Source organism: Dipodomys spectabilis, unplaced genomic scaffold (genome assembly GCF_019054845.1).
Source record: "Dipodomys spectabilis isolate Male_0828 unplaced genomic scaffold, ASM1905484v1 ptg000312l, whole genome shotgun sequence".
In the NCBI taxonomy this organism is placed as follows: domain Eukaryota; kingdom Metazoa; phylum Chordata; class Mammalia; order Rodentia; family Heteromyidae; genus Dipodomys; species Dipodomys spectabilis.
Window position 1 is genome coordinate 6,518,885 of NW_024870989.1, and position 21,990 is coordinate 6,540,874.

Here is a 21,990-nt window from a genome sequence, read left to right on the forward strand (position 1 = left end):
CTATAACAGAGTTTCCCTGGAATGGCACTCGCACCCAGGACCACTGCAGAGCAGTACCAGCACAACTGGAGGAGAGGGCATCAGTGGAATCAATTCCAGCCCCATGGCTGCCAGCTCCTGGGTGAAATGGAAAAACTTAGACTGGGAAGTTAGATGGGCAGGGTGGACGGGGTTAATCTGACAATCCTGGGGAGTATGCACACACATACACTCACTGCACATCCACTGTAAGGGAAGGGGCCACACTTCTCAACGGGTGATCTGATGAGGCACCCACAACCACAGAGACTACAGGAATGGATGCTCACATGGGGACTTGGAAAGGGCTCCAGGGCACAGCCTTGGAGCACTGAACAACTGGCAAAAAAAGAAAAAAGAAAAGACAAAAAAAGAAAACCCGAAAAGCATCCACTAAAACTTTCTTTCTGAATTAAGGGAGGTTGCATTAGTTCTTTCCGATGTTTGATTCATGAAAAAGAAATCCTGAAGTGTTCTGTAAAACACCAAACTCAGGATTTCATCTGAATTCCTCACTGAAGAATGAATAAAATAACCGAGCAACAGGTAACACGCATATTGTCACTGTGCTATCTCTCTCTGATTAGAAATCAATCCTGCCATGCACATGCAGATCACTTATGCAAAATGTTTTCCAACAATTCTTGTTGTTATATTGCATTTATATTCCTCCTCCTGCCTCCTCTCCTGCTCCTCTTACCCAGGGTAATGAACCACTCTTGGTTCTCTCCTCCCCTCTACTTTTTCCCTCTCCCCTCCTTTTCTCCCTCCTGCCATACCCTTCCTCCTTTCTTCCCCTTCCTCCTCCTTTCCTTTCCTCTTTCTCCTACACTTTCACTTTCTTCTACTTCTTTATAGTCCTGTGGGTTGGACATACACTAAGCAGATGCTCTGCTGCTCACTACAGACCTCCAGTTTGGACTTATTTCAATGACTCTCTATTTCTTTGCTGCAAACCCAGCAAAGACTTTTGATTCAGGATTTAATTCATTGTACATATTCTACATCATAAATATGTGCTACTTCATACATTGTGGCTAATAGGTTTTGATTATATTTTTGGCTTCAGTTAAACTCATTAGAAACAATGTGTTTGAAGGCAATCTAATGTGATCCTGTTACTCCCACATTAATGAACTGGTTAGTTTGTATCTAGTAAAAGTACTACATATTGCTCCCAGTTTAATGAACTGTCACTTTGTGGTAGCACCCACAGAAACACTAACACAAGGTGGGGCTCAGTGGTAGAGCGCTTGCCTTGCATGCTCGAGGCCCTGGGTTCGATTCCTCAGCACCACATAAGCAAAAAGAAAAAAGCCGGAAGTGGCGCTGTGGCTCAGGTGGTAGAGCGCTAGCCTTGAGCTGAAGAGCTGAGGGACAGTGCCCAGGCCCAGAGTTCAGGCCCCACGACTGGACCCCCCCCCCAAAAAAAAAGAAACACTAGCACAAGGATTGCTGGGGATCAGAAGATTAAGTCCTGACAGGAAAATCCATGAGATATGTATCTCAAAGTAACTACTAAAAAGCCAGAAGAAAACCTATAGATATGAGGTTTAGTGCCATACTTGCACAGAATAAGCTGATGACAAGACCCAGGCTTGAGTTGAAGACCTGTGGTGGGTGCACACACACACACACACACACACAAACAAACAAGCAAACAAACAATTTCCCAGCTAGAGCAAGTAGAATATCTGTTTTCCCAGAACCATGTCTGAGTTTTATCCCATGTGTTTGGATATTTTTGAAAGCTTTATCATCAACTTACCTAATTTTAATAAATGACACCCTGTTCACTATTCTTTAATTTGGTTGGAAAATATTTTAAGACACATTTTCAGGTAGAAAATTGAAATTGTTTTCAAAAGCGTGACTGTCTTGGTTTGTAAGAATGAAAGAATTGTGCCTTTAATTCATGAGTTCATAAATTAGAAAAGTAACCCTAACCCTAGAACCAATTGCATTTGGATTCTAAAAGCCACACAAATATATTAGATTTATTAATCCCTTCTTTGATTCAACTCATCTTTCTTAAAATAGTTTGTAGTTTTGCTCAATATTTTGTTATTTTTCTAATCTGAAACTTAACTAGAACATTCAGGAAAAGCTGTGATAATGGAAGTACAATGTATTTCTAATATCTTTTCCTGAATTCTTAGAACCTAAAATAAGTTCAGATTTACTAAACATTTGTCCCATTCCTTTTTTTTCTTTTTGTTGGTAGTGGGGCATCATTTCTGGGCCTAGGTCCTATCCCTGAGTTCTAGGCATGGGCACAATCCCTGAGTTCTTTAACTCAAGGTGTGCACTTTACCTCTTGAGATACAGCACCACTTTTTTTCTTGTTTTCTGGTGGTTAAAAGGAGAAAAAATTCTCACAGACTTTCCTGCCTGGGATGGCTTTGAACTGTGATCCTCAGAAATGAACTTCCTGAGTAGTTAGGATAATAGGCATGAGCCACAAGTTTAATCCATTTCTTTACTATATCCTCATCCCCCTTTAACGAGAAACCAAATCCTAATCACAGTCTGAGTTAACAACAAATGGTTAATATAAGTAAAATTGTTTGGAATCTATTGAATCACTCATTTTTTTGCTTCTACTTCTTAGTGGAAAAGTAAATTTTACCCTTAAGCTTATCCTTCCCTAATCCTAACAAGAACTAAAACTGTAACTCACAGTTTAAACCAAATTATATCTGAATGGTTAAAATTCCACTGACACTGGTTTTCGTTCATTTTAACTTTGATGCCATTCATTCTTCGTAAAATATGTTGAGTTTTACAAAATATCTTACATCTTTTATCTTATCCTAACCCCAGCTCTAACTGGAACACCTTTCAGAATCCTAAGCCTACATATAACTGAATCATAATGATAATAGCAAGCTTCTATTTCACAAATATCATATCTCTTGCTCAGCGTGTAGGTCTAAATTTTACTTGCATTTTGAACCTAAAGTTTTAAAGTGTTTTTCTATTTCATTTTCTATTTCTATTTTCTATTTCTATTTCTATGTCAGGTTTTATTTTTCATTAATTTTTAAATCTTATTTTTTTGTAAAGAGGCTTACAAAGGGATCACAATTACATGTGTAAGGTAATCCGTTCTTTTCTTGTAGAGCATTGTTAACCCCTTCTTTGTAGTTGTCCCACTATCTTTTCCTTCTCCCACCTCCCTCAGTCTTCCCTCCCGATGATGGATGGTGTAAAGTTCATTTTCAATAGAGTGTGTTGTGAGGATCATTGTTTCAATGGGTCATCCTGTGTTGAACCTAAATTTTCTGTTACTCTAACCCTAATTCTAATTCTGTCTGGGATCTTAACCCTAACCAAAATAATAATGATAGCTCAATTCAGAATTAACTGAAAATACTCAAGGTTTTGTTCCTTCTGTTAATCCACTGTACATCTTGAATTAAGTTGCAGTTCACATAAAGTTTTCCAAATTAAATTATATGTGCATATATAAAGATGTAATTTGATGTGAAATGCAGAAGATCTTTGGAGAAAATAATAATAAAAAGGAAATAGAGGGAGTATAATCAAAAGTTTTAAATATATTATGGAAAGAGCATAATGAAAATGCCACTTCTGAAAATTAATAACCATTAACAAAATAACTAAAAATTAATAAATACATAACACTGCCTTCCAGTGTTCTTTTTTTTGGGGGGGGGGTGGTCTGGTCATGGGGCCTGAACTCTGGGCCTGGGCGTTGTCCCTCAGCTTTTCATCTCAAGGCTAGCACTCTACCACTTGAGCCACCTTCCCAGCCCCCTTCCTGTGTTCTTTAAGAGTGCCATTTGTCTTTTGAAAGAAATACATTTGTTAGATAAACTTTGTTCATGCATAATTTATATTGTTATTGGCTAATTAATTAACTTAATGAATAAAAATCAAATAAGATTCTATGACAAAAAATATAAACAATTACTTAGAAATTGCTTGAGAAAAAGTTATAGTAATGAGTGTTAGGAAACTAAATTTCTATTTCCTTACAAAACAATGATTTAGGGTTACTAATCTAGTATTTCTAGTAAGTTTAGAGAACATAATTGGCATGAAAAACAACGAATTGTACATCTTTTGTCTTGCATGAGTGATATTTTAAACATTGTCTTTTATTCAAATGTATACTTAGGTTTACTTTTAAAAATAAATGCAATTTTATCTCCTTTCAGAACAAGTACTTGCCCTGCAATTCAATGTATTACTATATTCAGATATTTGAATGTTAAGTTTTCTGTTTAATATGTGATCTAAATTTTCAGAATGACATAATTTTTTTATTTGTAAATGTCTAAGCTCCAGGATTTTTGCTTCATCAGTATAAATTATCTCATGAGGGTGTTGTGAAGGCTCCAGTAACCAGTGTGGTCAAAAACATTTCTTAAATTCTCAATTTAAAAACTAATCATTTTTAGCGTTTTATTATATCAGTTCTTGTCTCTTCAGAGTAATTAAACTAAAATAAATACTATTTTTAAACATTTCAATCACATTGTAAATAATGTTAACATAGTTCACAAAGAGACTAATCATTTCAAAATCACCATATTTGATGATCTTAGTGTGACGAATGTAGAGAGTATAAGAACCTTATACTCAATAATAGTTTCGGTTAAACTAAATTAAATCATATATCTGGATTTCTAATTTGGAGGTAAATCACATGGAAATAGGAAAATAATACGAAAAATTATTACTTTGGGATTATGTTTTTCTTAAAATTATTTTCTTTTTTTTATTGTGAAAATACCGTACAGAGGGGTTACAATTACAAGGGCAAGGTAATGAGTACATTTCTTATCAAGCATTGTTGCCTCCTCTTTTGTTTTCCCTTCCCATACCTTCCCATCTCCACCCCCCCGCAGGCCAAAGTTGTAAAGTTCGTTTTTCGACATACTGACTTGTCCATCTCATTGTTGCAATGGTTTCACCTGTATCCCTAAAATTATGAAGCAAAAATATCTCTAAGAAATATATTTTTCAATAAAATGTTTCAATCCTTAGGTAAAGGGAATTATGCTTTAATATATAATTTATCTCAAATTAGAAATTCTGCAACTAATCTAATGTATGTTTCCTTGCACAAAATGCTGTGACTTCTAGTCTTGTCATGTGATTTTAATTATATTTTTTGTTTGTGACATGTTCCCTACTTACATTTATTACAAACTTCTATAATTTTACAAATCATGCCTGTACCCACTAATTTATGTAATTTAATATTCAAACAAAATTATCTTTTTTCCTGTCTCCCACAGGGAAGGATTAGGTGCTTCAGTATATTAAATGAAAGCACTCTAAAATAGAGTTGGTATGGAATGGAAATTTGTAACATGAAGATGGGATCATGAGCATTTTCTACTTGGCTGAACAGTAGAGTATTTTCCTACAGTACTTTCCTACCATTTAATCACACAGGGAAAGCCACAAAATTTGAAGTTCATATGAACGAATTACATTCCTAAAAGATGTGGCAACCTGCTCAAAAGTTCGGTCTTATCACTAGTACTTTGTGCTTGCTGGCTGATCTATTTCTCCATCATATGTTTCATATTATTAAACATATTAATAATTCAGCTGTCAGTACATTGCAAGAGACTCCTGAAATCACATCTATTGCTGTGTAATATTCAACTGAGAGGAGAAAGGTTAAACTGATCTCCAATTGCTCCCTTTCGCCTTCAATATACTAATAAATTGTCAAAACAATCGCGTTAGATGTTAGTTTATTTTCCCTATTTAATTAGAGATTAAGCAAGTGTTTTTCGTAGTAAAAAAATGAAGACAATGGTATCAGAGCTCTGATATGAGCACCTCCTCCCTAATAAGTATTGCTCTATGGACTATAAATATGGAAGCAACACTAAAATTCTTTCTCTCTCTCTAACTCTCTCTCTCTCCACACACACACACACAAACACACACACACATGCAAACACACACAGCTGCCACCCAGAAACATCAGAGATCAGTTCCATTCCTTTGTACTTATAGTTGATTGGTGTTTGCTCCATTGATTTTTCTTTGCTTCAGGATCTTACCTGGACCTGTATGTTTCCCTGAGATCAAGTCCCTTCTTTTTAGTATACTGTGTGTCTTTGTATGCTTCAGGCCAATTAACAGTAACCTGAATACAATATCTACAATCTTGACATTCAAGTCAAACTCCATGAACTCATACTATTCCAAAATACTAAAATATATTGGATCTAGAGACCAAAAAAACATCCACCTTTTTATTTTAGTGGGAATTGACATCATGAAATAGAAGAACATTGATCAGGAACTGAGGTAAGAGAACGGGAGTATGTGGAAAAATGCAGAATATTGTATGTGAGTTAGAAATACAGAATCACCTTCTATAGGCCCATATATTGAAAACTTGCCATCTTATATTGAAAGCTCAATTTACATACACAGTTTTCTAGTTACTTTTCTTACCTATCATTTCTGATCATACATCCTCTTATGAATTTTTATAGTATCTTTGAATATATCACATGATTTGCAGGTACTTATCATCTTAAGGAAAGACAGTCTACTTCTACATCTTACATTCTGTGTCAAACCCTTATTTTTATTTCCCTGTTTGCTGAAAAAATGTATTCCTGGAAACAGGATATTGACAGCAAATCTGGATGTAATTTTCATTTTGTAAACTTCAAATATAATATAAACTTTGTATTGACTAGTCATTTTCTAATAATAGTGATATTCATGAACACAATGATTTGGTGCCTTTAAGTCAATTGAGAATTGATGTGGTAGTCCTTGTGTCTAATTGTCTTAACCATTATATTATTTATATATAAACATGTGCATTGCACTTTTATGTATTTATATGTAAAATAGTCTCCAGGGGTTTACGTTAAAATGATAATGAGGGGGGGTGGTTTCCAGTTCCAAACCTTATATTTCATTAAAAGTACTAGACATATGATGTTTACTGGAGCAATATAAAAGATGAGAACATATTTCTAAAGAGAATGCATTTATTGATTAAAACATAGAGTAAAGCAGGTTTCTTGCTTGAGACTGCATAAATTACATATAAATGTAGCTCAAGATGAGGCTCAGAGGTAAATTCGTATTAATATTACTGAGATTTATAACACAATATAAGAAATATAGGTATTTGAAGGAATTGGTCATTCAAAGATGTGTAATGGATGAAGAATGGAATTGAAAATAGCAGAGGAAAACAATTCAACATACAGGTATTATGATTTTATAATATTAAAATGAAAGAAATAGAGCTTTTGACTTTCTGAAGAAGAATGTTTAGCCAGTAATTTCAATGTAAGGCATCAATTGTAATGAGTCTAAAGTCTTTTCCTCCAAGATATTCGTGAGTACTATAATCGTCCTCTGTAGAGTAAGAAGTGATTATTTTCATTAGCTTTGCTTAATATTAATTTACTTGTAGCAAATAAGTTAAAATGTCTTCTCGATTTCTCTCAATGTAATAACAAATATTTCTGTCTCTTCATAGAAGCCTGAAATAACTACTTCAAAATAACACAAGCAGAAAAACAAAAATAACCTGATACAACCATCACAAATCTTAAATTATGTGAAAAAATCAACAATATATAAAATAAATCTGAGGAAGAAGAAAAACAATGGCAGAATAACAACAGAAAATTTCCCTAGCTCTCTCTAATGAAACAGAGTCCTGGCCGGTACTCCACTTCTAGAGGGTCACACCAAGACAACTATAATTATAGATATACAGCTGTAATTATAGATATAATTAGAGACATAAAATTCATAAGATGATTTTATACTATCTTCACTAGAAAACAGAAATCTATGAAAACCTGGCCAGCCAGGCAGGTGACTACTGTGACTGTATTGACCAACATATTCAAAAGCTCATCTGCAATGTAGAAATAAAAGGGCCACGTGGAAAAAAAGTAGAAACAGAAGTGTGAATCAGAGAAAGCCACATCCATACACAGAGCTATTCAACATACCATTGGACAGTCCGAACTGTCACTGGAACCATAAGTATTAACATCACAACATCTCACCATAACTGATTTATAATTCTGCACTTAATTGTATAGAAAAAACCTAATTCCAGAAAAACAAATCAAAACAGAAAACCAAACCAACACCTGGCAAATCAACCAAAAACATAGAGAGTCTATAATTAACATCATAGTTTCCCCAAGAGAAAACCTCCAAATGGACACAACCAATCAGAAAAAAATACAAGAAAAATTATGTCAAGGTACTTCAATTCACACAGTAAATAACCAGGCATTAGAACAGACAATCAAGGACCTAGAAGATATATCAAAATACATTACAAATGCTGCTGAAAATGTGATTAATGAAAAGAGAGAAAACCTCTACAAGGAAATTTGTGAACAAGATGAGACCAAACAAAGATTAGCAAAATAATTCGTGGAGATAAGAAACAAAGATAAATAAATTCTGAGAAGTAAAGGGAGTCCAAGGAAAAAATGGATGCCTAGTTAAAAGATATGAGAGAAGGCAAAGCTAAGAAAACAACCTTTGCAACCCACTCAACCAAATAAAAAATGTACAGAAATTCCATACAATACCTAGAGCAAATCTTTAATAAAGAGATAGAAGCCCTAAAAAAGGACTAATTAGAAGACAGGGAAATTGAAAACAAAATAGAAAGTCTCCACAGCAAATAAATGACATATAAGATAATCTCAGGGTCAAAGACAGAATAGGTTTAACAGGAAAGAGGAAATTATCATTTAGAACAAATACAAGAAATAAGATATGATATTTACAGAAGTACAAGACTCATTTAGAAATCAAATTTCGGGGAGATAGGTATCAAGAAGGAGAAGAGCAGGAAACTAAATGGATGGGAAACTTATTACAGAAATATAGCAGAGAACATGCCAAATATCCAAAGAGATAGGCTCATTCAGAAAAGAGAAACCTTTAAAACACCAAATAGAGAATTCTAGAACTGAACAATCAACCACTACATCAAAATCCATTAGAGGATCATTAAGGATCAAGGAAAGAATTTTTAAAGCTGCTACAGAGAAAAGACTGATTATTTATAAAGAATATATAGTCAGATTAAATGCAGATTTTTAGCTGATATGGCAAAAAGGAGACCCTGGCATGATATACGACAAACATTAAATGTAAATAACTACCAATCATTAATACGGTCCCAAGCCAAACTCCTTAACATTTAAAGGAAATATAAAAATATTTCATTACAAAGCAACTTAAAACAATGTATCTCCACCAAATCAGCAGGATAGAAGTTAATCAAATATATCCTACATAGAGAAGATCAAGAAGAACAGGAACTGATTATGTAAAATGCTCCTTATCAAAGAACAAAGTAAATATATTAAAAGTAGATCAGGCACAGCTCCTAACAGCAGATGTATAACATAGCAGGACTATCAGGAAATTCTCAGTCTTAACTCTGTACATCAATGGACTTAAATTTCCAAATAGAAGACATAGATTAAATAGTAGTATCAAAAAACAAGTCACATCCATCTAGCATCTACAAGAGACATATTTTATTGACAAAAACAAACACATACTCAAACTGAAAGGCTGGAAGATATATTTTCAAGCAAATGGACACCATAAACAGGCTGCAGTAGAATTACTAACATAAGATAAAATAGAATTAAATTAAAATTAGTACAAAGAGACATTACATATTGATAAAGACAACGCTCAATTAGGAGGATATAACAAGTCTAAATATCAATGCCCTGAATCCTGGAGCATTCCACATCATCAACCAAATACTACTTAACCTGAAAACACATCTCAACACATCATTGTCATCCATGAATGACCTGTCCAGGAGAAACTCAACCAAGAAACTTCAGACCTAAATAACTACATTGACCACCTAGCCCAAACAGACATCTACAGAATATACATTCATCGTCAGAATATACATTCTTCACAGCAGCTCATGGAAGATTCTCCAAAATAGAACATGTCCTATGTCACTCAGAATTCTGTCCAAATTGAAAGAAAAATTAATTGAATTCCCATATCTTGTCAGAATGTAACACAATAAACTTAGAATTAAACAGCTAAAGCAAAAAAAAAAAAAAAACATTTTCAAACCCATGAAGATTGAATAACACGTTGCTGAATGACCAGTGGGACACTGAAGGGATTAGAAAACAACTGAAAGTTTCTGGAATTTAACAAAAATGAACACACAAAATACTAGCTTCTCTGGGACACAGGAAATGCAGTACTTAGAGGAAAATTTATAGCTCTGAGTGCCTACATCAAGCAATTGGGGAAATCTCAAACAAATATTTTAATTATGTACCTCAAACTCGTTGAAAACAGGAGCAAGCCCTAACCCAAAGCAGTAGACAGAAACAAGTTTTAAAAAATCAGAAATAAATAAATAAAGACAAAATAAAACATAGAAAGAATTTTAAAAAAGAGTTGGTTTTTTAAATAAATTAACAGACTTGACACAACCATACCAAATCTGACTAAGAAGAGAACTTATATAGATAAGTAAATAAAAAATCCAGCAGATTGGGAGATCTTTACTTGCTCTGCAACACACTATGGCCTCATATCTCAAATATATTTAGAGCCCCAAAAGTTAACTCCCCCCCAAATAAAAACAAATCCTCAAAGAAATAACAACTCTCTTAATAAGTGGGCTAAAGATGTAAAGAGAGACTTCTCTGAAGAAGAAATATGCATGGCCAATAGACGCATGAAGAAATATGCAACATTTCTGGCCATAAAAGAAGTGCGAATCAAAGCAACATTAGGCTTCCACCTCACCCCAGTTAGAGTTACCATTATGAAGAGAACTAAAAATAACAGATGCTGGGCTGGTGGGGATGTGGCCAAAAAGGAACATTACTACAGTATTGGTGGAAATGTAAACTTGTTCAAATACTCTGTAAAGATGTATGGAAGTTCCTCAATTGAGCTCCCCTATGAGCCAGCAATGAGGGATCAAGAAAATGTCATATACGTTCACAACAAAACTCTATGCTTCCATCAGAATGAATGGCATTGCCCCATTTGTAAGGAAATGGAATCACTTCGAAAATATAATAAGTCAAACAAGCAAGACCCAAAGAATCATAGGCCACCGATTTCAATCCTTTGGAAACACTAGAATATATCTACAATAGTCACAATAGCTCAAAAGCAATATGCATATTACCATATAAAATGATGCTTATCGAAATGAGCTTCAAGAAATGGATACAAGATGATTGTATAGTGAGCTGTTTTTGGTTATTTCTATTTAGTTTTTACCTTTTGGGTAATTCCTTGTACTCACTGTTTTTTATTTCTGTACCCTTTGTCTTATACATGTTAACCTGATTCTAACACTATGTTAGACATGAACTTTACAACTTTGGGGGAGTGGGATGTCAGGGTTGGGGGAAGCAGGAAAAAATGGGGAAGGGCTAACACTTAAAAAAATGTACTCATTACTTATGTAACTGTAACGACCCCTCTGTATATGACTTTCATAATAAAAAAATAAGAGGACTAACTCAAATAGAGAAAATTAGAGACAAAAATGAGACAACACAACAGATATAAGCAAAATTGAGAATGTTATAAGAGAGTACTTTGAAAACCTTATGCCAATAATCTGGAGAATCCTGAAGAAATTGATGCTTTCCTACACTGAATCTGAAGCAAGAAGTAAAACCTAAGAATTAATGAAAATTAAATGTCAATAAACCACTTCCCATTCCAGAAAAGGCTAGGACTCAATGAATTTACCATGAAATTAAGGCCTGCAAAGAACTTACAATACGCAGTTCTAACTCTTCAATAGAATGGAAAGGGAAATGGAATTATCAAACACATTCTATGAAGATAGAATTAGACACTTCCCTAAATCACATAGGGACTCACCAAAGAAAGAGAACTCTTTGATAAGCATTACTACAGAACTTCTTAATAAAATTCTCACCAGCCAATTTCAGTAACTAACAAAAAAGCCATATGGTAAGATCAAATAGGATTCATCCTAGGATACAATTTGATTCAATATTCTTGTCAATAACCATAGCACAAACAGTCAGCAGAAGCAGGGGTGAAAAACACATGATCACCTATATGGATATAGAAATAGCTTTTAAAAACCTCCAATACCCTTCTATGATTAAAAAAGTCTGAGAAGCTAGGAATGCATGGAACACTCCTCAATCTAATACAGAGTATGGTTATGATAGAGATAATTAGCATTTACCTAACGGTGGAAGCATTAAGACATTAAAATCATGAATGAGACAAGGATGTCCACTCTCTACTACTCTTCAAAATGGTAGCGGACTTTCTAGCAAGAACAATTGGAAAGAGAAAAAAAAAGGGGGATACAAATAGGGAAGAAGTAAAACTATCCCTTTTTACAGATGAAATGATCCTGTATTAAAAGTCCTTATAGCTTCCTCCCTGAAGTTAGGAAAGATGATGCTAACCTTCAGCTATGTAGCACGGTATAAAACCCACCAAGAATCAGTAGTTTTTCTGTGTTACCAACAATAGGAAGAACCAACCTGAAATCCAAAATACAACCTCATATGTATTACCCTCAAAATCTAATCTAATCTAAACAAAAAAATAACAACAGCAAAACTAGGAGTTAATTAATTTAACTAAAAATGTGAAGGAACTCTACTGTGAAAACATTAAAATCTAAAAAGGGAAATTGAAGGAGATTCAAGGATATGGAAAATCTTTCAATGTTCTTGGGTGGAAGAATTGAAGTGTCAAAAACTGCAATATTGCCCCAAACAATTGACCATGCGATACTCATCAAAATCCTAAAAATATTCTTCAATGCAGTAAAGAAAGCAATCCAAATTTAATATGGAATTACAAAAGTACACATGAAACATAGCACATAGAAATGAACTCATGGGCCTATAATCATCTTACACACACACACACACACACACACACACTCTGGAATTCTATTCACCCATCAGAAAGGATGACTTTTCACCAATATTAAGGAAAATGAAAGGCTTGGGAAAATTATACTAAGAGAAAAGAGAAAGGAATGCAGACTCCGAGCAATACAGATTTCATGGATTCATTCATGGTATCTAGTAGGTGCCCACAAATTTACAAGCAAACAAGACAGATTCTACCTCATCCCAATTAGAATACCCATTATCAAGAAAACTAGCAATAGAAAATGCTGGCATGGATGTAACCAATTGGGAACTCTATTACACTGTTGGTGGGAAACTAAACTTGTTCAACCACTGTGGAATGCAGTACGGAGTCTCCTGAAAAGACTAAACATATATCTTCCTTTACACCCAGTAATTACCCTCATTGGCAGTAATCCAATAAATAACAAACAAGCTCAAATGAAAGCTGCCAGTATAACCATGTTCAGGGCCCAGGCCCAGAGTTCAAGGACTGGAAAAAAAGTTACAACTACTGGTAATTGTTTCCACAAATATGAACCATTTGTCATAGGATACCAAATCATTCTATTTGCAGTAGCTAGAATAGGACTTAAATGTAGTGCTTGATAAAATGGCTTCTTTGTTGAATGTTAGGAAAAGATCCAAGAAAAGGGAGATTTTTGTTGTTGGTTGAGGGGCTTGAAGTATGTGCTTGGACACTGTCCCTAAGCTCTTCAAGTCAAGGTGAGTGCTCCACCTCTTGAGCCACAGTGCCACTTCTGGTTTTCTGGTGATTAGAGATAAGAGTCTCAGGAAGTTTCCTGCCCAGGTTGGCTTTTAACAGCCGTCCTCAGACCTTAGCTTCCTGAGTAGGTAGGATTACAGCTGTGAGCCACTGGCACCAGGCTAAAAATGAGGGATTTTTAGAAAAGAAAATCCACCTCATCACCTGTTTCTAAATCTCAGATATAATTATTAGAACATTTCACTCTCTACTCATTTCATCAGACATTTGTAAATTTTCTCTGTTCCTTCATGTGGGAATAATGCGGTCAGTATTAACTCAGCTGTGGGACTGGATCAATTGTATGGTAATTGCTAGCACCTAAATCAAGAACTGTTAGATCAAAACAAATGAAGCCCTCATTTGGAATAATTATTTACTCTTTTTATTACAAATCTGTGCTTGATTATTTCCTAATGTGATGTTGGACCTCCTAACAGAATGATGGCATTTTCTTTCTCTTCAGCCTTCTTCCACATGTGTTCAAATATTTAAGATTTCAAATATTTCCATTGCTAATTCATTAAGCTGACCTCTAAGAAAATGTGCATTTCTGGAATTTGGTCTGCTGTCTTGTTTTTATATGCGCAGGCTTACTATGATTTATTTGTTCTGCAAAGAATTTTATTTTCCAACATTTGTGTGACCAATTTTAGTCTCTCTGATCAGTCTTCCTGACCCTCTCTCTGGGGTCTCATTTCAGTCTACCTCATAAAAAATAAATTGGTTATCAGCTAAATAACTCTCAGATTCTCTTTTTTTGCCTGACTTCAAGTAGGCTGTCATAGCAGCCCTGACTGGCTGTACTAACTGGATTTTTTTGTTTGTTTGATTGTTTAATTTGTGTGTGTGTGTGTGTGTGTGTGTGTGTGTGTGTGTGTGTGTGTGTGTGTGTGTGCGCGCGCGCGCACGCGCACGCGTGTGTGTTTTGTTTTAGAGGTCTAGGATTACTATTCAAGGTAGTAGCTTTTCTGGGCCCCAGTGATTCCCTGGCTTAGGGTCATTTGGTTTTTCCCTGAAAGATACAGAAACAGGTGACTAAATTCCTGTTAAATTGTCTCAAAATGAGGAAATCTGGCAACTTTACAAAGCCATGAACAAGTCTGTAGTAATCCACTTACAGAAATGGTCTATCAAGATGGCTTTTCAAGGTTGACTGTGAAAAATGTTCATTTTCAAGTAACCACCATAAAGCAGATCACATCTCTGGGAGCAGACTTTTGGAAGGGAGGTTCCCCATCCTTCCTTCTCTTTTGATAGATCAAACCATAATATTCTGCAGTTGTGGCCAGCATGGAGCACATTTTCCCAAGAATATTCTGTAGTGTAGAAGAGGACCAGCTATCAAAATAAAGGTGAAAATTCTTTTCTACCTCAGACTGATTTATCTTGCTTATATCTGTTGTTATTTCCATTACTTCTAACACATGGATAAATTATATTAGTATTAGACAACTGGCAAAGAATTAATGACAAAAAATTACTTTCATATATCCAATATAATAACTTAACCCAGTTATGGAAAATTAAATCTAACTGTAGAAACAATATCAGGAATATAAAATAAGCCTCAATGTGCATAATCTGGCCCACATACACCATCATCTACTCAGAAATTCAGTCTCTCTATAAATATTTATTTGGTACAAAATAATAAAAATTTAATTAATGGATATGACTTTTAAGTATCATCTGAAGTACTCCTCATGCATATAATTCTATATACTTGTATATATGTCACCTAGACATGAATATAACGTTCATGTAAAAATCAAATTTCCACAACTTAAACTGGATGAGAGGGGACATTCCCTCGTGTATTGTGTGGTATGAATTTTACCACAGTGCTAAATCCTTCCACCTAAAACCAAGTCATGTGAAATAATTTATTATTTGATGTTAAGATGAGTGTTAAGTGTAGAATACACTTGGAATTATTACATTAATTCACAGAAATAAAACAATAATGATATATTATTTCTTTAAATTCTACTGTTTCTCAATTTTACAATCATGAAATATATCATTAAAATTAATTTCACTTTCTTCTTTTCTATAGCTGCTAAAATTAAAATTTTATATTAAACATTCAATATTAAGAAATCAAAAATAAATAACATTATAATAATGATATATTATTTAACTGTGATTTGAATTATTGTGCTAACAAATTGTGATGTACACAACATTTAATAGAATCATGGGTAATATTTTTTAAACTTACCAGCTTGTTATTTGTTACCTAATTGTGTCATTTGTTATTCTCGGTCCAAGTCATCCATTCAACTTGCTTAGTTTTCTATTTTATCTCTATTGGTTTGCTGATTGTGCATTTTGTTTCCCCTTTTTAATGACTGACATGAGGCTGAAAATCTGTGTGCTAGTTTATTACTTCCTATGTAAAAGTAAAATTTCTGGTCTCCACAGCTGTTTTACTGCACTATACTACAGTATTTCCCCCCTCTGCTATCTCTTGTATTGCTGCTCTCTTAGATTTTATTTTTTTATTTAAATTCTATTGTTAAGGAAAAGTACAGAGGGGTTATACTTACACAAGTAAGGTAAGGAATTCATTTCTTTTCTAACTTGTTACCCCTTCTCCAATTTTTCCCTCTTCTCTCCCAACGCTCCCCCAAGATTATTTCCAACATATTGTCTTGTGAGTATCACAGTTGCATAGGTTACTCCTTTGTCCTTTGTCTCACCATTTTGTTTTTTCTCTTTCCATTTCCAAGTTCAGAACAACATATTTACAATACCCGGGCATCAGATTAAAATACAGTGTCTTCAGGCGATGAACTATAGGTGTGGAAAACACAAAAGGATAAAAACAAATCACGTAGTATATTAAGAACAACAAAAAGTTAAATCAACAAGTGTTGATTTAACTTTGAATCACCTTATAGAGTCATATGTACATAGCTATTGAGCTATTCTGCTCAACTATTAATATTATCCTTGATGTACACAATAATGTTCCCCTATTACCCAGTAATCCCACTTCTGGGCATTTACCCTAGTGACCACAAACAAGGGCACACTAAAGCTACCAGCCCAATTATGTTTTATCACAGTAGTATTTACCCTAGTTAAGATATGGAATAAACCCCGATGCCCCTCAGTAAATGAATGGATCAAGAAAGTGAAACACACACACACATACACACACACACACACACACACAACAGAGAGATATACGTACATGCAATACTATGTTTTCATCAGAAAGAAAGGTACCATTTCATTTTTAAAGAAATGGAAGATCTTGGAAAAAATCATATTAAGTGAAGTAAACTGGACAAAGAAACATAGGTCCCATGGTTTCCATTATTTGCAATAATTAGTTTACACCAAGGATAATATCATGTATTTTAATTTGACATTTTGTTCTATATTGAGCATGCAACATTATTGGTATAGTGTTTGTTATTATTTCTGCAAACAGGCAGGTATATTTAAAGAATTATGTTCATCTTATCCACTACTGAAGGAAGCACAACAAAAAGAGCAACCCCTACTCAGAAGAACAACTCCTACTTACTTAGCTTCATTCTATTTTTTTTTGTGTGTGTGTGAAAATACTGTACAGAGGGGTTACAATTACATGGACAAGATAATGAGTACATTTCTTAACAAGGATTGTAGCCTCCTCCTTTGTGTCTCCTTCCTATCCCTTCTGAACCTCCCCCCGCCCCCCACCTAAACCTCCCCCCTTCCCCCTCACCAAAATTGTAAAGTTTGTTTTCGACATAACGACTTGTATATTTCATTGTTGCAATGGGTCCACCTGTTTCCCTTTTTAAACGATTTGTTTTTCCCCTTCTCCTCCACAAATTATACCGACATCAAATACAGTGAAAGCAGGGGTTATACTGTGGGGGAGGGACATACAAAGCAACAAATAACTAGTCTTATAAATGTGTTAGAAACAATCGCATGAAAGAAAAAAAATTGAATACATATCGTGGGGTTCATTTCCCTAACATCACCTTATCTGACTTTTCCTGCTTGACTCAGACATATACTAGATATTGCAAATAAGGGAAACCATGTAAGGCCAGTGTTGTCCCCTGTATCCTCATGTTGTACATTACAACTCTATACCGGTTCATCCTGTATATCTACTATCTTCTACATTGTGACCTAAATGCCCCAGCAATTCCACGTTGCTTTACTTTTTAAAAATTTCTCTCTTAATGTTTGATGTTGGTTTGTGTGTGTGTGTGTGTGTGTGTGTGTGTGTGTGTGTGTGTGTGTGTGTGTGTGTTTCTGTGTGCGTGTGTGTGTGTTTACAAAGATCAGAAGACAATATTTTTCTTCATTTAGAATACATCTTTCAGGTCATTGTAAGTTGTGGCTAATGGGAGAAGTCTCTTGCTATTTTAAGGATGAAACAGAAAAAGATATTTGTGCATGTACCACAGTTGCTTTATTAGTCTGTAGTTGAACACTGAACTTCGATTTATATCTTGGCTGTTGCTGTGAATGATGAGTACAATGAACTGCAGATATATTTGAGTTACTCATAGAGAAATAATCGCATGATTGGTGGGGCAGATGATATTTCAACTTTGAAGTTTTTAGAAAGCTGCATATTACTTTATACAAGGAGAATACTAACCTGCATTTTGTTGAAATGTGTAGAAAATTTCCTTTTCTCCACACTCTCAGCATTATTACCTTTATTATAAGGTAATAAAGGGCAGGTTTTTATTATCTTCAGTACTCCAGACTGGCCTTAGACTTAAATCCAACCTCCTATATGCTTGGAATTAAAAGGCTTTACCACCACACCCGATTCCTTTGATTTTTTGATAAAAGTTACAATAATTATGAAGTAGTATCATAGTAATTTTGAATTACATTTCTCTAATGACTTCTGCTGAAAAAGAATTAAACCAGAATAGAAGTGGTATTAAAGAACTTTGTAAACCCACTGGAAATTTTCAGGGCTTTAAGGAGAGCATGTCTATTCAGAACTTTTGTCCACTTTTAATCGTTTCTTTTTAATCTCATCTTTAATCTTTCTATACAAAATCAATAATTAATTCAAGGTATTAGAAAGCAGCAATATTAAGCAACTCCTAACATTTTCCATTTTAAATAACATGATATTGCTTAATCATTTTCTGTTTATGCTTGAGACTACATAACTCACTTTAGTCAGACCTCTTACAAGGTTGTATGCATTTTATTTATTTCACATTGATTGTTCTTTCCAAAGACTGCGGGTGTAATTTCCTTATTTTCTTTCAGTCTCAAGTAGTTCAGATTTCAAATGAAGAATAAATGTACGGAAGCAAACAAAAAATAATATAGTTCCTCTCATCTGATGATGTCTTTACAAGAATGAGGAAAGAGTTCATCAAGGACCTATGACAGGACATCAAAAAGAGAATCCATTCTTCTAGGTCTTACTTAACTTTGCAATGTAACTTAAATGATGTAAAACACAATATAATGCTCAGATACTTTTATGTTTTATCAGTTTTGCACATTTTCATATGGCCTTCACCTCAGTCTACAACATTCCTTCATTATTTTGTCCTGATATTTTTACACTATCAAGACATAAGATAACAAGTTTGATTTACAGCATGAGAAATAATCCACCTGGCTTCCTTGGAAGAAGAGCATAGTCAATAGATAACATTACTTCTGTTTGCTCACTATATGCAATGATTTCTGTAATACTTATCGCATTCTTTTTAGTATTTTTAAAAAAACTGCTGGCTAAACTTAAAACTCATTCATGGAAATTTATGTTAAGTATTTCACAAGTTTTAATTTCCTTAATTCTTAATATAACATTTTCTATAATGCTAATGTTATTGCCATTTTAGTGTTGGGAAAATTGTAATTAAAGGCAATAAGTGCATGGCCCAAGCACACACTGTGAGGAAGGAAATGAGTCAAAGTTTCCAAAAGTCTTTCAGCAATACACAAAAGGTAGGTAAAATCTCTCCATTCTCTTACACTCTCTATTCAATGCTCATATTGTCCAAGAAATAATACCATAGCAATTATTGGCCATGGTGATTGTTTTCTGTTACCTTTTGTCTTCAACACAGACTGTGTTGGTGACATTGGGTTATCATGCACAGAGCTGAGCTTATAAGAGAGACAAATATATTCTGTCCCATTTTTCCAGGTTCCATTTTAAAAAGTACTAAATTTTTAAATATCATCACTTTCTTAAGAATCCAAAAAACGAAAAAAAAAATCACAAATAATCACTCCAAAATGCTTTATAAGTAGGAGATGATAAAACAAGCCCCCGTGAAGTAAACTTTCTTCCACTTTTAAAATTATTCTGATAGCCTTGTGCTGGTTGGTCACACCTGTAATCCTAACTACTTGGCATATTTACTCAGGATCCAGAGATCTGTGGATAACAGTGGAAGCCAATCAGGACAAAATAAATTCATGAGATTATTTTTCAAAAATTTTAATGTTAGCAAAGGGCCAGGAATGGAGATGTAGCTCATATAGTAGCTCACCAATTTAGAGAGTAGGCCTAGCAAGACTTTGACGCCCTTTTTTCAAACTGTGAGCACACCAATATACATGCAAGTGCATGAGAACACGTGCACGTGCACACATACACATTCATTCAAAATACCTTCATATCAGTGTTTTGCATTAATTTCTTTGTTAGCCATATTATATGAGTAAAATAAAGGAAATAAACTCTTTCATCTCAGAACATTTTCATATGTTTTTTATTTTAAAAATACTGTACAGAGAGGTCACATTTACATGAGCAAGTAATGAGTACATTTCCTAACAAGCTTCGTTACCTCCTCCTTTATTTTCCCTCTACCGTCCTTTCCCGCCCACCTCTACAAGTACACTCCCCTCCCCACTTTCCCTGCCTAAATTGTAAAGTTCAGTTTTCAACATAGTGTGTCTTGTGCATCTCATTGTTACAATGGGTCAACCTGAATCCCTATTTCAGCATTTTGTTTTTTCCTTCCCCTCCCCAAATTACAGGAGCGTATGTACAAGAGGTGGGCACACCAAATTCAAGCACAGTGAAAACAGGGGTTATAGCATGGGGGAGAAACATATAAAGAAACAAAAAAACATCACATAGCCTGTTATAAGTACGTTAGAACAATAGCAAGCAAGAAAGAAAAAACAGTTGTGTTCCTATTGGGGGGTTCATTTCCCTTAACAACATCTTATCTGGTCATATGTGCATAGATTTTGACCGTTTCTGCTTATCCCAGATATATTAGTTATTAAAAATTAGGGAAACCCTGTGACCTATGTTTCTTTGGACTTGGCTTACATCACTTAATAATTTTTTTCAAAGTCTTTCCATTTTCTAACAAATTGGGTGATGCCATACTTTCTCATGAAGGCATGGAATTTCATTGGTATAAATAGCACATTTTCTTGATCTATTTATCTGATGAGGGGCATCGGAGTTGGTTCTATATCTTAGCTATCTTAAACAATGCTGCAATAAATATAATTGTGATGGTAGTTTTAGTACCGTCTTGTTTGTGATCTTTTGGGTAAATGCCCAAAAGTGGGATTGCTGTGTCTTAGGGGAATTCTATGTGAAGTCTTTTGAGGAACCTCCATACTACTTTCCAAAGTGGTTGAACAAGTTGACACTCCCACCAAGAATGTAGTACAGTTAACTTGTGACCACATCCCCTCCAGCATCTGTTGTTGTAAAAGTATGGAATGGTACAGGAATTTGCCTGCCATCCTTGCACAGGGGCCATTCAAATCTTCTCTGTATCATTCCAATGTTAGAGTAGGTGATGCTGAATGGAACATAGAACATGTTTTATAAATAAAGTGTAATTGATATTCTTAAACTAGACAATTCAACAAAAAGTAAGTTTAAAGAATTTTCATGAAATTTTAGAGCCATATACTTCTTACATAAGCACACATTTAAGAATAAAATCAAGATGGACAGGTCAAAAACAAAATAATTCCAGATATTTGTTGTTCAAGAGATGTGTAGGAGGAGGAATTCAATTATTCTATACAAGGCACCTGTCATAATGAACACTGAAGCAAGTGTTAAGTTTAGTTAAAAGTTTTAATGGTTTAAATATATTTTGGGAATTTGCTTATATATGCTAAAACAAGGACTGTTTGGCAGGTAATAAAACTTTTCGTTAAAGTATTTAAGATTTGTGGTAACAGACATATGCTACTATGTATGTATATTTCAGAGTTTATATGAACATTACTAATGAGAAGTTGCCAAGTCTTTGTGTAAAGAAGCAGAATATAAAGAGTTAAGAC

The 21,990-nt window shown here is 34.4% G+C and overlaps 1 non-coding gene across 1 annotated transcript; it reads right to left on the reverse strand.

Annotated features, from left to right (window-relative positions):
* Window positions 1-21,403: 21,403 nt before the first annotated feature.
* Window positions 21,404-21,510, reverse strand: LOC122127802. Its single transcript, XR_006151290.1, has one exon. It is a non-coding gene; the product is annotated as a U6 spliceosomal RNA (small nuclear RNA).
* Window positions 21,511-21,990: the final 480 nt, after the last annotated feature.